This window comes from Micromys minutus (genome assembly GCF_963924665.1).
Source record: "Micromys minutus genome assembly, chromosome: 30".
Lineage (NCBI taxonomy): Eukaryota > Metazoa > Chordata > Mammalia > Rodentia > Muridae > Micromys > Micromys minutus.
This window is the reverse complement of record NC_137965.1, coordinates 15,199,233-15,216,146: the sequence shown is the minus strand read 5'-3', so window position 1 is coordinate 15,216,146 and position 16,914 is coordinate 15,199,233. Positions and strand designations below refer to the sequence as shown.

The 16,914-nt window shown below is 40.0% G+C and overlaps 1 pseudogene across 1 annotated transcript in view; it reads right to left on the bottom strand.

Annotated features, from left to right (window-relative positions):
• LOC308439812 (peptidyl-prolyl cis-trans isomerase D-like) overlaps nt 1-2,042 on the bottom strand; it is a 59,479-nt pseudogene extending 57,437 nt beyond the window's left edge. The window contains exon 1 of the transcript in view: nt 1,857-2,042. The product of the transcript in view is annotated as a peptidyl-prolyl cis-trans isomerase D-like (transcript). The remainder of the gene's footprint in view (nt 1-1,856) is intronic.
• Nucleotides 2,043-16,914: the final 14,872 nt, after the last annotated feature.

Below are 16,914 nucleotides of genomic sequence, written 5' to 3'. Positions count from 1 at the left end.
TTTTTGGAGAATTTCTTATTAAATGAGAACTGGATGTTTTTTCCTTCACACTTAGTGATCCTTTCTTAGTGTGGCTTGAGACTGGATGTTTAAATCAAGGGTCCTGTTGCCTCAGAGAACCACAATCCCTTTAATATTTACTTCCAAAGACCACATTTGAAGACAGTCTTAGAGATAAGTCCTGATCCACAGTGAAAAATCCTGAGTATATTAAAAATGGTGAAACCTTATTTGACTTTAATGGGAACTATTGAAAATCCAGGAAATGTTGCTTTCACCCATGAGTAGCCCACGTAATTCTCATTTTCTTTTATGATACACTTTCTAGCAGATATGTATTTTTTACCTTACAGGATAAAAGACACAAATGATATTTTGAAAATAGTCCTCATGAGATCTTAATGGAAAGGCAGAGAGCAAATGAGACCGTTTGTCTGTTCTTCATGGCGTTCCTGACTCTATTTTGTTATGGAGAGAAAGGTCGGTCTCCAACTAGATTCTGTACCTTTATTTCAAGAGCTCGAGCACTTCTGACCAAGGCATCACTGGCAGACATTGCAGCTTTGATTAATGTTTTCATGATGGATTTAGATTCTTGAGCAGTTAAGTTGAAGTGTCTGTGGTAGCATTTCTTATTTATTTTCTGTCTACATCTAGTTGAAATTTAAATAAATAATATAGTCATCTATCGGGGTATGTTTCTATAGAGATTCGAATTACAGAAACAAATCTACAAATCATTCTTCCTGACAATAAACATAATATCTTCTGCATGCAGCTGCTTACGATCACAATGTACAGCAATGAACAGTAGAGGAAGATTTAGTAAACACGGACACAGCCATGGATCAGTTGAAGAGTGTAGATCTTCCATTAGCCTACATTCGAATGTAAAAATTCAAATTAGATATTTCTGTTTTGTTTGTGAACAGTAGAAAGGGAAAGGAAATGCATGCTTATTGCGTGTGTGTGACATGTATGCATGTATGCATGTGGATGCACATACCTGTACATGTAGGTGCAGAGACCAAAGAAAAGCATAAGTGTCCTGTTTTATTGTTCTGTCCTGCTCTCTCATTTCATTGGGACAGTTCGTGTCACTGAGCCTGGAGGTGCCCTGGTCACAGAGATCCTCCTGGCTAATTTTCTCCACAGCACTGGAGTTAGAGGCATGTGTGTTAGAATAGGTGGTGCAGTCCCTGACAAATCACATCATGTGGCAGGTCTCACGGGGGGAGGTTTATTGGGAGAGGGCCAGAGGTAGCCCCTGGAAGGAAAGAAGAGGAAAGTGGATAGAGAAGATGAGTCTTTTACCCACCAATGTGCAGAGGGATGTGTGGCAGGGCCACAGCACATGTGAAAAGGGATAGATGCAGGAGCAGTGCTTTTCCCTGGAGGTGATGTATCTCATTGCTTGGTCCAGGGGCTGCTAGCTGTCCACAGATGTGCCTGATGCTAACACTCCTCACTTTTTCATACAATAAAGAGAAGAAAAAGGGGGTAGGGGTGATGGTAAGGCAGGAATAGGGGCATCAGATCTCTTAAATGGCTTCCTGCTGTCTAGGGGCATCATCAGTTTTGGGTCTTAGCTGATTCTAACCATCAGGGTTCATTCAATAGTCATTCACATCAGGCTTCTCTGTGGATAGCAGTTGGTAATCCTGTAGATGGGACTGATAGTTTGGTTCGAATGTCTTTTTGAATTTGTCCTTGGAAGAATGTGAAGATGAGGTTTATGAGGCAGGGAGCAAACAGTAAAGTCAGAAAAATGTGAAGAATGGGAGGTTGGGAAAGGCAGTATCCACTTCCACATAGGGTTTTCAAAAACCCAGGCATTAGTGGCCTCATACCGTTACCTGCATTTCTTGACATCTGATTGTAGCTGCTGGATTTTGCTTCTCACTATTCCAGATGTAGAAGCAGCATTTTTCTTGGAAGAAAAGGCAAAGACCACCATCTTTAGCTGTAAGAACATCTTGTCCCCATTGTTTCTGAAGCACTGCTGCTGCCAGGGAACCGATCAGATTTTGGAGGGTGACCATGGTTTGGCCCACCTCTTGAAGACCATTGTCAAGCTGGGAAGACAACTAATTGTATAATGTTGGAGAGATCACCAGCCCTGCTGTTCTGGTACCAATACATATAGTTATTCTCACAGCAACCAGGAGTAGCATGACTTGAACTTCCCTCTTCTTATGTTGGGCAGATACTGAGTCTACAACAGGGATTCGTAGAGACTCCACTCTGTGCATTATTCCTAGTTTGGTGAAAAGGAACATGAATAAGCAAACTCCTGACCAGTTGGCAGGTAGGAAATGATATACCTGAGTGCCACAGAGAATTGATGTGTTCTGGACCATAGGGCACTGTGGCAGAGATGAGGTATCAAGGGTTATGTTTCTGCTGCAATCTAGGGAGCTTAGCATTCCTACAGAACATGTCTCAGATGTCTTAAAGATAGTCTGCTGTGCCCAAAAGAGTGATAGAGAAAAGATATGGGGTCATGGCAACACCAGAGTCAGGGAAACTGATGAAAGTGAAGTAAGGTTGCCTGACAGGGTCACTGGAGAAGTTGTAAGTGACAATTGCAAGTTAATTCCAGGGGGAACACATAACCAGCAATCTTTAAAATGACCAGGTTGGATGACATTAAGGAGTTGGTAGGCTGAGGTCAGGGTCTGAAGCAGAAGGTGGAATGACAGCTTAGTATCATTTATGTGTGCTGTGGGAGATGTCAAGATGACCTTGGAGGAGCATTTGATCACTTCTATCTTTCTGATTTCTAGAGGTTGGAGAATTGAGTCATATTTTCTCTGGATGTGAATAGTACTTATTGGGAACCCAGATTGGTTTTTGTGGTATAGAGTACCAACAATACCTGTTTCCCACCTGGGATTCCATGGGTCTTTAATATAGAAGAAGAGGGTCTTGTATCATTGATAGAGGAGGTGATTGGTCTGTGATACTAACATGTGTATAAGGCAAGATCAATATGGCAGCACCAATATTCATCTGGCCATTTTTTACAACCATTTTTCATCAGATCAAAAAGGAAGCAAACAAAGAAGTCATAATATTTAGATGGAATGGTAGATATAGGAATGACAGGAACTTGGATTGGCTCCTGGCATCTGGCATTTGAGCAGTTTCCTGACCCTATTTAGTAAGACTGTTATCAGTGGGGATTTCCTGAACCTCAAATCTCCAAATATAAAGGCTACCCTGGATGGAAACAAACAGCAGGGGGAAGATGAGAAGCCCATATCTAATCCAGTGAGATTGAGTGCAGCTGCCAGAGTGATCTCATTTTTATGAGATTGGGGACAATGTGTAGAAAAAAGTCATTTTGAGTTGGAGGGGTGAAAGGTTTGAGGTGAGACCAATGAAAGAGTTCCTTGAGTTTGGCAGCTGTGGAGATCATGAGAATTATCTTGAAGGGACCCTGCCATTTAGGAGAGAGACATGAGGTGCAATGGTCTGAAGGGAAGAGAAGAACCTGGTCTCCAATGTTGACATGGAGTTGGCAGGGAAAAGTATGTGGCAGTGGTAGATGGTGGTCAGCAAGGTTCCATAGGAGAGAGCAGAGGTGGCAGAGTAATGGGGTAAGTAGGTGACCAGAGAGGGGAGAATATTTGGGTGAAAGACCAGGAGTTAGGACCAGATGTTCATACATGAATTCCAAAGGTGAGATGAAAAGATGTCTTTTCTGAGGAACCACCAGATGGTATTCCAGAGCAGTTAAATCAGTTTGCAATCCCATTAACAATAGAGGAAAGTTCTTTCTCCACATCCTCACCAGCATCTGCTGTCACCTGAGGTTTTGGGTGAGGTGGAATCTCAGGGTTGATTTGATTTGCATTTCCCTGATGACTAAGGATGTTGAACATTTCTTTAGGTGCTTCTCAGCCATTCGATATTTCTCAGTTGAGAATCCTTTGTTTAACTCTCTACCCAATTTTTAGTAGTGTTATTTGGTTCTCTAGATTTTATGTTCTTGAGTTCCTTGTATATATTGGATATTAGCCTTCTATCAGATGTAGGATTAGTAAAGATCTTTTTCCAATCTGTTGGTTGCCATTTTGTCCTATTGAAAGTATCCTTTGTCTTACAGAAGCTTTGCAACTTTATGAGGTCCCATTTGTTGATTCTTGATCTTAGAGCATGAACAATTGGTGTTCTCTCAGGAATGTTACCATGTGTTTGAGGGTCTTCTCCACTTTCTCTTCTATTAGTTTCAGTGTATCTGGTTTTATGTGGAGGTCTTTGATCAACTTGGAATTGAGCTTTATACAAGGAAATAAGAATGGATTGATTTGCATTCTTCTACATGCTGACTTCCAGTTGAACTAGTACCATTGTAGAAAATGCTGTCTTTTCCCCACTGGATGGTTTTAGCACATTTGTCAAAGTTCAAGTGACCGTAGGTGTGTGGGTTCATTTCTGGGTCTTCAGTTCTATTTCATTGATCTACCTGCCTGTCTTTGTACCAGTACCATACAGTTACTTTTATATCCAGCCATTTTGCTGATGTTGTTTATCATGTTTAGGGGTTCTCTGGTGAAATTTTTGGGGTCACTTAAGTATATTATCATATCATCTGCAAATAGTGATATTTTGACTTTTTCCTTTCCAATTTGTATCTCTTTGACTTCCTTTTGTTGTCTAATAGTTCTGGCTAGGACTTCGAGTACTATATTGATTAGGTTGAGAGAGAGCAGACAGCCTTGTCTAGTCCCTGATTTTAGTGGGATTGCTTCAAGTTTCTTTCTATTAAGTTTGATGTTGGCTACTAGTTTGCTGCATAGTGCTTTTACTATGTTTAGGTATAGGCCTGAATTCCTGATCTCTACAAGACTTTTAACATGAAGGGGTGTTGAATTTTGTCAAGTGCTTTCTCAGCATTTAATGAAATTATTATGTGTTTTTTTTCTTTTGAGTCTGTTGTTTATATAGTGGATTATGAGAGATTTCCATATATTGAACCATCCCTACATCCCTGGAATGAAGCCTACTTTATCATGGTGAATTATCATCTTGATGTGTTCTTGAATTCAGCTTGCAAGAATTTTATTGAGTATTTTTTAATTGATATTCATGAGGAAAATTGGTCTGAAGTTCTTTTCCTTTTTTAGGTCTTTCTGTGGTTTACGTATGAACATAATTCTGGCTTCATAGAACAAATTGGGTAGTATTTCTTCTGTTTCCATTTTGTGGAATAGTTTGAAGAATATTGTGATTAGGTCTTCTCTGAAGGTCTGAAAGAATTATGTACTAAACCCAGATATATCACTCCTAGGTATATAACTAAAAGATGCTCCAACATATAATAAGGACACAAGCTCCACTATGTTCATAACAGTCCTTATTTGTATGGCCAGAAGCTGGAAGCAATCCAGATGTCCTTCAATAGAGGAATGAATACTGAAAATATTGTACATTTATTCAATGGAGTACTACTCAGTGATAAAAACAATGACTTCTCAAAATTCTTAGGCAAATGGATGGAAATGGAAAATATTATCCTGAATGAGGTAAGCCAGTCACAAAAGAACACACATAATATACATTCACTGATAAGTGGATATTACCCCAAAAGTTTAGAATATCCAAGATACAATTCACAGACCACATGAAGCTTAAAGAATAGGAAGACCAAAGTGTACATGCTTCAGTCCTTCTTAGAAGGGGACAAAAATACTCAATGGAGGAAATATGGAGACAGTGGAGTAGAGACTGAAGAAAAGGCCATCCAGAGACTATCCCTCCTGGAGATCCATCCCATATACAGTCACCAAACCCAAACATTATTTTGGGTGCCAAGAACTGCTTGCTGACAGGAAGCTGATATAGCTATCTCCTGATAACCTCTGCCAAAGCCTGACAAATCCAGAGGTGGATGGTCATAGCCAAACATTTTACTAAGAACAGTGTCTCAAATGAAGGAGTTAAAGAAGGGGCTGAAGGAGTTGAAGGGTTTTGCAATCCCATACCAAGAAATATAATACCAACCAACCAGAGCCCCCAGCATACCCAGGGACTAAAACACCAACCAAAGAGCACACATGGAGTGTCTCATGGCCCCAGCCATAAGATGTAGCATATGTAGCAAAGGATGGCCTTGTTGGACATCAATGGGAGGAGAGGCCCTTGTTCCTGTGAAGGCTGGATACCCCAGTGTAGGGTAATGCTAAGGCAGGGGTGTCCACATAGGTTGGTAGGTGAGAGAGAACCCTCCTAGAAGCAAGGGGAGGAGGACAAAATAAGGGGTTTGTGAAGGGGAAACCTGGGCAGGGTTAACATTTAAAATGTAAATAAGTAAAATATCCAATAAAAATGTAAATACATAAAATATTCAAGAAAAGAAAAGCGTTCTCTTTGAGAGAGCCTGTTTTCTAAAAAGAGTAAGTGGCAGAAATTTTACTCAATCGAGGTGAAGTTCTGTAACAGTTTGAAAAGAGTAGTTTTCAGGGAGCAGTTACTCTCTTCTATTTTCCCTGAAGACTAGGGGTGAAAGGGAATATGAAAATGCCAGGAGATTTCTATGGCTTTCAATAAAGCTTGAGAAACTTGGGGGCATGAATTTGGGGCCATTGTCTGGCTGGAGGGAGGCTGGGACTCCAATTCAGAGGATGGTTTCTTGAAGGAGGAGATTAGAGACTTTTCGTTGGCGGTAAGGAATGACCTCCATCCACCCTGAGACGGTGTCCACCAAAACCAGGAGGTACTTGGCATTTTTGACAGTGGGCATGTAGGTAAAGTCATGTTGTCAGTTGGTTCCAAGAATGGAGCCTGTAGCCTGGTGGGTAGGAAAAGATGTGCTACAATATCTGGAGTCTGATATCTGACATAGTTTTGCAAGAGGCAGCGATAGATTTTTTTTTTTAAAAAAAGGTCTTCAGGAGTGGGCTGTAGAAGAATTTTAATAAAATACGACAATGCTTGGCTGTTAGAATGAAAGAAATAGTGAAGATAGGACAGAGAGTTTGACAACTGTCAGGGGGTGAGGAGGGATATGGGTTGTAGTGTAAAACTGCCCTGTGATGGGTGACAAGAGTCTAGGTCCCTAAGGACAGCAGCTCTAGCTGCCCTGTCAGCTTGGTTATTTTCCTTGGAGATAATTGAGCCATCCATCTAGCGGGATCTGCAGTGGACAATTCTAATAGCTGTGGAGATGAGAGGCCATTAACTGGGCCATAATTCAGTCTGTGTTAGTTACCAATTCTCCTTTTGTCATAAGTAACCCACACTCCCTCCAGATAGCATCATGGGACAGGAGGATGTGGAAACTGTATTTAGAGTCAGTATAGATGTTCAGGAATTGTCCCTGTGCCAGTTGAAAGGCCTGGGTAAGAGCTATTAGTTCAGCATATTGATTAGTGGTGTGGGCAGGGAGGGACTACGCCTCTACCACCTCTGTGTCTGACACTATGGCATAGCCAGCCCTTCTTACTTCATGTAAAAAGAAGCTGCCATCTGTATACCAGGTATAGACGGCCTGGGGCAATGTGCCCTCCTGTATGTGTGAAGGATGAGGTAACAAAGTTAGAATAGGTGACACAGTCCCAGACAAATCGTGTGGAATGGTTATTGGGAGAGGGGCAGAGGTGGCCACTGGAAAAGAGTGGAACGAAAGAAGAGAGATGGGGACAGGGAATTTGAGTTGAGTCTTTTATCTGGGCTGTGACACAAGCGCAGTGGGGCCATGGCACATGTGAGAAGGAACAGACACAGGAGCAGCTCTGTCACCAGGCACAGATGCTCCTGATGCTAACAATGTGTGGTTACATGCCCAGCATAGAACCAAATCCAGTTTTATATGATTTCAGAGCAAGTTTTCTTACTAATAAGCTACCCATCTTTCATAAACCATCAAAACTCATCTATAATTGTAATTTTTCCCATTGTTAAATTTGTTTTATTTTAATAATCATAATGTATTAGGAATATCGTTCCCAAGTCTTCCTTTGCATTTTCAAAGAAAAGCATTATCTCAACAAAAAATCCAAGTTAATTCTCGTCTGCATCCTGACCTGAAGTCAGGCCAGATCTTTTGAGTAAAAACTGTGAGACTTAGACAACACTCCCCCACACTCACACGTTCCAACCTTTCACCTAGTTCTGGAATGCAGTCCCCTGAACTTACCAACCCTACAACCAGTTCCCTATTCCCAGGGAAAAAAGCCAAAGACAAGTCTGAGCAGGATATCAAGGCCATCTCCCATAGCAACAGCCAATCAGGACAAACCTGTTTTTTTTTTTTTTTTTTTTCTAAAGGGGCCAGGTGGCTTTACTGACAAGTGACTCAGCAGTCAGGAGGGCTTACCTTTGTGACCACTTTGTGAAGGTCTCCTGTTCGCACCAGATAAACAAGTTTGAGATATGAACCAATAAGAAGCTGACTTATGTGGAAAATTACTGAGTGTGTGGTGTCCCCTACAAAAGCCCTGCCTCCCCGAAATTCAGGGCTCTGATTTTGGATCCACTATGTTGGAGATGATGAGAGTCCCTGCTCAAGCCTGTAATAAAAAAAAACTTGTGTGACTTGCATTGGAATAGGCTGTGGTCTTTATGATCTGGGCATAACAAGAATCATTCTTGTTTAAATAAAATTAGTTAACAAAATAATTTTAAGCCTTGTGTAACATATTTTCCACACCAATGAAACAATTAGTATCAGTATAACTAATGTTCATTCTGTGTTTTGTTTTGTTTTTTTATAATCAGTCTGGAAAGTAGATATGACCCTTCTTACAGAAACAGAAAACTCCTCCACAGACAGGGATAGTTTCCATGACTAATTCTTACAAAGAATTATGATTTTTTTTTCTCCCTTAGATTCCTAACTGCTATAGTGAATTAAGTTTTGCTACAGCTAGGACAAAAGTCTGAGAAGGGGCTTTATTTTATAAAATCGTCTGATATAGACAGTGGTTTCATTGCCATGAACGCTGTTATACTGTTAGTGAAATGACCCCAGGCAGGATGCTAGTAGGAGGTAGGAGACACTTAAGAGAGGAGAAGCTAAAAGCATGTCCTCTGTCATCCAGGCACATTCTTGAAGAGGATTATAAGAACCTGTTCTTCCTCTTTTGAATGCTCAAGATGCAGGTTTACCCTGTTCTACCCTGCTTGTAAAAATGATCTCACCACAAAGAAAGCAACAGGGATAACTGCTTACAGGCAAAAAATATTCCAAAACAGTTCAACTAAAACTCTTCTCTCTCTAAGCTGATCATTGGAGTTATTTATAATGGCAAAGGAAAACAATCTAACAAAAAGTTTGTATGGAGAGCAGGTCCTTGTATCTATCTGGCAATGGAGAAAGCGTATAGGATTTGCTTGTATCCTTACCAGAATTTGAAAAAGGTTGTAGGGGTGAGACAGAGAAACAAGAATGCTGAAAGCAGCCTCAAGCAGGAACTATGGTAAGGTCTCTCTCAGAAAAAGAGAAGATGGATAGAGATGTGAATAGTAAGGACTATGCTGTTTGTGTGTGTGTGTGTGTGTGTGTGTGACTAGAGAAAAAAAAAAGCCTAAAGGGAAATTAGTAGGCCACAACTATTATAGGCTCACAGCAAAAAAAAAAAAAAAAAAAAAAAAAAAAAAAAAAAAAAAAAATCAAGTATGTCTTTAAACAGTTTCAGGTTTCAGTCACTATGTTTTCAAAGGAGATGGTCAAGTGTGAGTTCCAAGATCATTTTAGACTATATAAGCTTGTGAGAAACTCAGAACTCAGTGTAGCTGAGGCTCAGACTGTGTCAGTATCATCACTGATGTTGTTCACATGATGCTGTTTTTTTAAGAACGAAGAATGCCAGAATCGCAGGGTCATGGAACACGCCACTTAGATTTCAAAGAAAGCCTAGTGAGTGAGTAAGGCAGCTTGCTTGCAGAGTCAGAATTTCTCAAGCAACCCCTACAGAGTGATCCATGAAGCTGTGAGACCAAAACAAGGAGATAAATACTGTATGTAATGTCTGCAGAGGGAAAGCCCCAAGCATAAATCAAAGCTAGCCCTAGAGAATGACCATGTAGTTTTCTGCAACCAGAAAAGCTGCTGTGACAGATGTGCCCCAACCTTTGAAACAACATGCACTGCCACAGTGTACCTTGAATGCCAGACCGAAAGCTGTAGGATTTCAGGTTCACTCTCTAAGACTTCAATGTTTATTTGGGTTCACTCCTCCTTGCTACTGTTCCTCTCTGACATTCTGGAGCTAAAGGATTTACCTCGTACCATTGTGCTTTGAAACACATTATTTTCTATTTGGGGCTTTTAAGAAGCTCATAGGAGAGTAGTCTTTGAATCTTGGAAAACAGGAGGAGCACATTGATCAATGTTGAGCTCATTGTATAGTGGGTACTCTTGGGGTGGACTGAATGTCCTCTTTATTGTGAGATATGTAGTGTGTGTGAGCCATTAGAGGTGAACAGATCATTATGCCTCCAGTCTGGAATGTCCTGCAAAGTTCCTGGAAAGGACTCATCCTCAACTGGATTTGTTTGGAATGTGGTGGAGACTTTAAGTTGAGTAATAGGGCCTAGTATAATACAGTTCGGGCTTCAAGCACATGCACTTAAGACTGTTGGCCCCTGGTTTTTATCTTTGCTTTTATATATATGATATATGACACAATAAATATATAACATAATATGTAGTATACACACACACACACACACACACACACACACACACACACACACACCCTTTTTGGTTTGCTATATGCTCTTTGCATGGTGTATTGACTTACTAAAGGTCCAAAGCCAATGATCACAGACTGAAACCTACAAACCTATAAGCTCAAACGAACCTTTTCTCTTCATTATTTGGTCACCCAAAGTATTTTTCATAGCAAAGAAAGTGATTAAAGAAAAGAGGACCATGAAGCTAGAATTAGCTAGTGTGTATTCACTATTTATACACAGTGTGTTTGTATACTATGGGCATACCTTCACAGCGAAACACTTACATTAGATGTTTGTACTCAGGATGGCAAACCTGAAGCAGATTTAGCCTCTTGCAAAGTTTGTGGACTTAGGGAGAAGGGCTAGACTACAGGCAAGAGCACATTTTCTCAAAGCTGTCTGTAGTCTACAAAGTGATCCCCAGTGTATCTTTTATTGTTGAGATTTAGGCAAAATTCCTTTAGTTCCTTTAAAATCAAATATTCCTCTCTTACCCAAGATGGAGACCCACCTGCTTTTAGTACAACTCCATAATGAAATGACATAGCCTTGTATGTTGAATGAACTTGGTGAAATTTTCTACATTGTTAAGGGCTATTTCATTGTTGAGAAGTAAGGAGAGGGGAACACGTGATTTGTGTCTTTATATTTCTAATTCACATTTGAAACTGTGACAGAGACAGGCATTCATGAGTAATATATTATAGACTTTAGGTTTTGCCATTGTGTTTATATACTAGGTGTGTTTAATATTTTTATGATAACTTGACACAACTACAATCATCTGAGAAAAGGAAACCTTCATTGAGAAAATGCCTCCATAAGATGGGTCTGTAGGCAAACTTTTATTTTCTTAATTACTAGTTGAGGGGTATATATTGTGGGTGGTGCCATTCCCAATCATATTAGAAAACAGGCTGAGCAAGCCATGAGGAATATATGATTATGCATAAATTTATAATTATAGTAACCACAAGTAAAAGAAAACCTGGTATGTTTGAAATATGATTCATTTGTTATAATGATGTCAAGTTTTATCCATTTTCTAGCAAATGAAATAATTCCATTCTTCTCCATAAATGAATAAAATTCTATTTTATATCCTACATATTCTTTGTCTGTTCATCTAATAATTAGTATCTCCTATGGTTCCACAGCATGGCCACCATAAATAACTGTGTAATATCAATGATTGTTTAAGTACCATTCAGGAACACTGCCTGGGCATCCTTCAGGTTTAGAGCCAGAAGTGGGGTAGTCAGTCAGAATGGATCAAAGACCTCAATGTTAGAGCTGTAACTCTGAGGGAGAAGTAGAAATAGAGGAAGTTCTTCAAGTTCTAGGAACAGGAAAAGACTTTCTGAAGAGGACTCCCACATCTCTGGAAAACCCACCAAGAGTTGACAAATAAAATTGAAAAAAAAAAAAAAAAAAAAAAGCTTCTGCACAGCAAAGAAAATAAATGAAAGAAAACTTAACTTAGGAAAGAGATGGGATATCCACCAAGTGCATGTCTGAAAGGAATCAGTACATATTATAAATAGAAACTCAGAAACTACACACCCGACGTGACACTGTCTTAATGGTGCTATTAAACTTTTACCTTTTTTAATCCATCACATATTCTGACTAGTAGGATGAAAAAAAAAAAAACAAAAACAAAAAACAAAACAAAACAAAACAAAAAAAACCCAGCAACAACAAAAACCAACCAAACAAACAAAAAACCAAAGGAACACCAAAAGTAGAACTGCCTTTAATTTTACCTACTTTATCTCTTCTGCTGTTCCTGGTGTTCTGTGGGTTTGAGTGACTGCCCAACACTCTTTCATTGCACAGCCTGAGTGTGAACAGAACCATGTGAGGAGCTGAAGTGAGTTCCCCAGAGTGCACAAATTGAAGCTATGACTCCAGATGTTGCCAATGGTAACCTCATTTGAAAACAGTCTTTAAGGAAGTAATATGGTTTAAATGAGATCTTTGAAGTAAGCCCTTAGGTGATGTAGCTGCAGTTGTTACCTGAGATATTTAGACACAGACTTGCATGCACATGTAGGAAACACAATGGGAAGCTGAAGGGCAAAGGAGGATGGCTCAATATTCTAGAATGCAGAAGAGAATATGGAACTGTCCATCATTAAGGCTATGTCACTGGTGGTACTTGTGTGATGGAACCCTAGCAAATTCATACAAGTTGAAATGGTGGGAACTGTTGGTGGCTACAAAGAAATCCACAAAAGAAAGATCGAAGGAGGAAAATCTACTTTCTCACAACAGTGCATGAAAAGTGACAAGAGAGCTCACTTGACTCACACTTGGCAGAACATAAATGGTGAAAAGTTGTAAATCAATGGAATGAGTAGATAGAACACAGAGGAACATGCACAGTTGGGTTTTGAACCAACACAAGTTGCTTGACGAAGGGCTAGGAAAACACACCTGGGTTTATTTATTTATGTTAGTATGAAACTGAGGCTAAAGTAAAACACAACATTCAACTATAAATTTCACAATTCATATTTCATGTATGTACACAATTTCAGCTATGAAAATTAAATCTAGAATAATGCTTATAAAAAACCCAAGATGTGTTTATTCAAGAAAAAGAAATCCATTCACTGGTCGATTACTAATTGAGTGGGTGTTAGCAAGTTCACACAACATCCGGTGCACAGTGAGTTCTATCATAAATGCTATAAGTAAGCATTTCATTGTGAAAATAAGATACACAGAATACTTATTACCAGGGAAAGGAAACAAATGAATGTAGGAAATGTGTGTCCTGACAATTTGGACATTGATTCTATGTTCAAGTTCATCTTACTTGGAGTTCACTAGGCTTTGTCAACCTAGATTTGTAAATCTAGATTCATCATTGCCATCAAGTTTGTGGATGTTTTGTTTTAGAACTTATATTCAAATGTTTTTTCTGACCTTTGTCTCTTCTGAGACTCTGTGTACATAGGATATACTCTACCGATTCACTTATGTCAAGACTTGGTGACTCTGTTGCTTCTCAAAACTCAGTGATTCTGTTCAGTTTCATCCTTCATTTGCTTCACAGAGGAGCAACTGTGGAGCTAGCTCTGTTTACTTCTTCTACCCCTACTCTCTTCCTCCGACAGACTTTAATTTTCCTTACTTAGTTTTCTAACTCTGGTTCTTATATTTGAATCTCTTTACAATGTTCCCGCTGATGGAGCACAGGTCTATCTATACCCCAGTTCTTTGGAGAGGCTCCTTTTCCTCAACTGCCTTGTTTGGTGACTTTCCTGGATTCATTCTAGGAAGTGTGCAATGACTGTTGTATCAAGTTGCTGACAACCACTCAATTAGTAAGTGACCAGTGAGTAGAAGCTGTGTTGGGAAATGGATGTGAAGTATGAATTGTGAAATGTGAAATTTATAGTTGACTGTGGTGTTGTAGTTTGAGGGTGAAAAAGGCATAACATTCTCTCTCTCTCTCTCTCTCTCTCTCTCTCTCTCTCTCTGTCTCTGTCTCTCCCTCTCTCCCTCCCTCCCTCCCTCCCTCCCTCCCTCCCTCCTTCCCTCCCTCTCCTTCCCGTTCTCTCTCACCTTCCCTTTCCCTCCTTCCCTCCCTTTCCTTCTCCTCCTCTCTCTCCCTCTCCTCCTCCCTTTCCTCCTTACCCTCTCCCTCATCCTCCCTCTCCCTCTCCCCTCCTTCTCTCTATTCCCTTCCCTCTCCCTCTCCCCCTCCTTCTCCCTCTCTCTCTTCCCCACCCCTTTCCTCTCCCCCCTCCCCTCCTCCTCCACCTTCTCTCTCTCTCTCTCTCTCTCTCTCTCTCTCTCTCTCTCTCTGCATGTGTGTGCATATACATACATGTCTGTGTGGCTTTTTTAGTGGATTTATCTACCTTTAAAATAAAGCTGTCACTCTTATAATATCCAAATACATGCATGCATATTAGCTAATGTACTCCTTTGTGACTAAGGCAGAATTTCTAGTGTGTTTCTCACAATGATTTCCCTCTCAGCATGCTTCCACAGAAGGTCTGTACCTGCTTTCGTAATGTTGTATGAATGTTATCATTTGTGCAATCAATTAAGTAAAATGTGCCACATTTAGTTTTAGAGTTTGTTTATTAAGCATTGTTCACACTTAACCATATAAAAAGTATTAAAAATTAAAAGTCAGATTTTCATTCCTAATGAACAATTTTCATGAATATCTTATATGTTCCATCTCTAAGGTAAAAACTGAACTTTAAAATCAAAGACATTGGTTTAATTTCCATTTTGTTTTCATATTTTTCTGATGGGTTCATGTTCTAGTTTTTAAACTTTATACATATTACATGTATTATTTCATTTGTTTTATTATGTTTTAGATTTTATCATTAATATATTAATTTCAGTTTATATTTAATGATGTTAAATTTAATATCAAGTTTAAATTTAATATGTGAAATTCGTGTATATTTTGATCATATTTTTTCCCTCCTCCAAGTCCTTTCAGATCCTTTTTGGCTTCCTATCCATCCAACTTTAAGTTCTTTCTGAAATAATAACACGAAACCCCACCAAACCAATAAAGCAAAATAAAACTATACCCCAAAAGAAATATGAACAAACAAAACCCCCCAAATCCCACAAACTGCAACAACAACAACAACAACAACAACAACAAAGCACACACAAAAAGCCTGCACAAGCAATTATATGCTGGTAAAAGGTCTCGAGCATGAGGCCTGTCATGGAGTAGCTGATAGGCTCAACGTCACTCTTTTAAAGAAAACCTGTGTTTCCTCTCCAGCAAGCACAAGTAAGATAGTACAGCTGTTAACTGTTGCCCTATTAGCTGGGTTTCTTTTTTGTTTGTTTGTTTCTTTCTTTCATCTAAAAATAAGATAAAACATAATTAAAAAACTGTTAAATCAAAGTTGACCAAGATAAACCAGTGGGAGGAGAAGAGCCCATGAGAAGGCAGAAGAATCAGAAGCCCATTCCTTTGCATATTCAGGAATCCAATATAAACACTAAACTGGAAGCCATAATATAAGCACAGAGGACCAGGCACAGACCCATGCTACTTTCACCTCTGGGACGTCCTGTGAGCTTTGCTCATGTTGACTTAGAGGGTTTTGTTTCTCAGTGTTCTCCATTCCTCTGGCTCTTACATTTTAAAAACATTTTTATTGGACATTTTATTTATTTACATTTCAGATGTTATCCCCTTTCCTAGTATCCCCTATGCAAAGCCCCTATATCATCCCCCTCCTCCTGCTTCTATAAGGGTGCTCCCCCACCCACCACTTCTTCCTTACGACACTGACAATCCCCTATACTGCAGGATCTAGCCTTGACAGGACCAAGGGCCTCTCCTTCCATTGATGCTCAACAAGGCCATCCTCTGCTATATATGCACTGGAGCAATGGGTCCCTCCATGTGTGCTCTGTGGTTGGTGGTTTAGTCCCTGGGAACTCTGGTTGATTGATACTGTCGTTCTTCCTATGGTGTTGCAAAACCCTTCAGCTCATTCAGTACTTTCTACTTTCTCTTTTACATGAGTTCCTGGTCTCTGAAGAGAGAGATTTGATAGAGACATCCTCTAGGGCTAAGTGTTCCAAGGTCCTTCTTTCACTCTCTGCATAACCTCTGGCTGTCTGGCTCTCCCTATATTTGTTCCCGTCTACAGTGAAGGGGATTTAGATTTTTGGGTTTTGTGTCTTCTCTCCTCTGGCACCCACACTCCTTCTGCCTAGCCTATCTAGTCCCAGGTTCTTGGTCACCAAGTAGTGTGGGGTATGGGTTATAACTCATGGAGCAGGATTTAAGTCAACTGAGTTACTGATTGGTTACTCCCACAGCTTTGGGCCACCTATGCCATCATTACCCTAGCATATCTTGCAGGCAACTTATCATTGTAGGTAAGGGGTTTGTGGTTGGCTTGGTGTTTATATTACTCCTTTGATAGTGTGCAGAGTATCTTCCTGTCCCAACGATGCTGGAACTTAGGGGTGTGAGACCTCTATGTCTATAGGCACCAACTCTACATACCCATGTTAAACATAAGTGCTGTCTTCAGCAATGGGGCCTTGCTGTCAGTTGGTGACAGGAAACCTATAGTTTTGCAAAAGCCCGGGTTGTTCAGAGATACCCATGGGGCCCTTTTGGCCAACAACTCAAGCAGAAATAACCCAATTTTACTGCTGGAAGCTTTGTTGGGTGACAAGACATGGCCAGTTGGGATTCTGTTTCTCTTATTG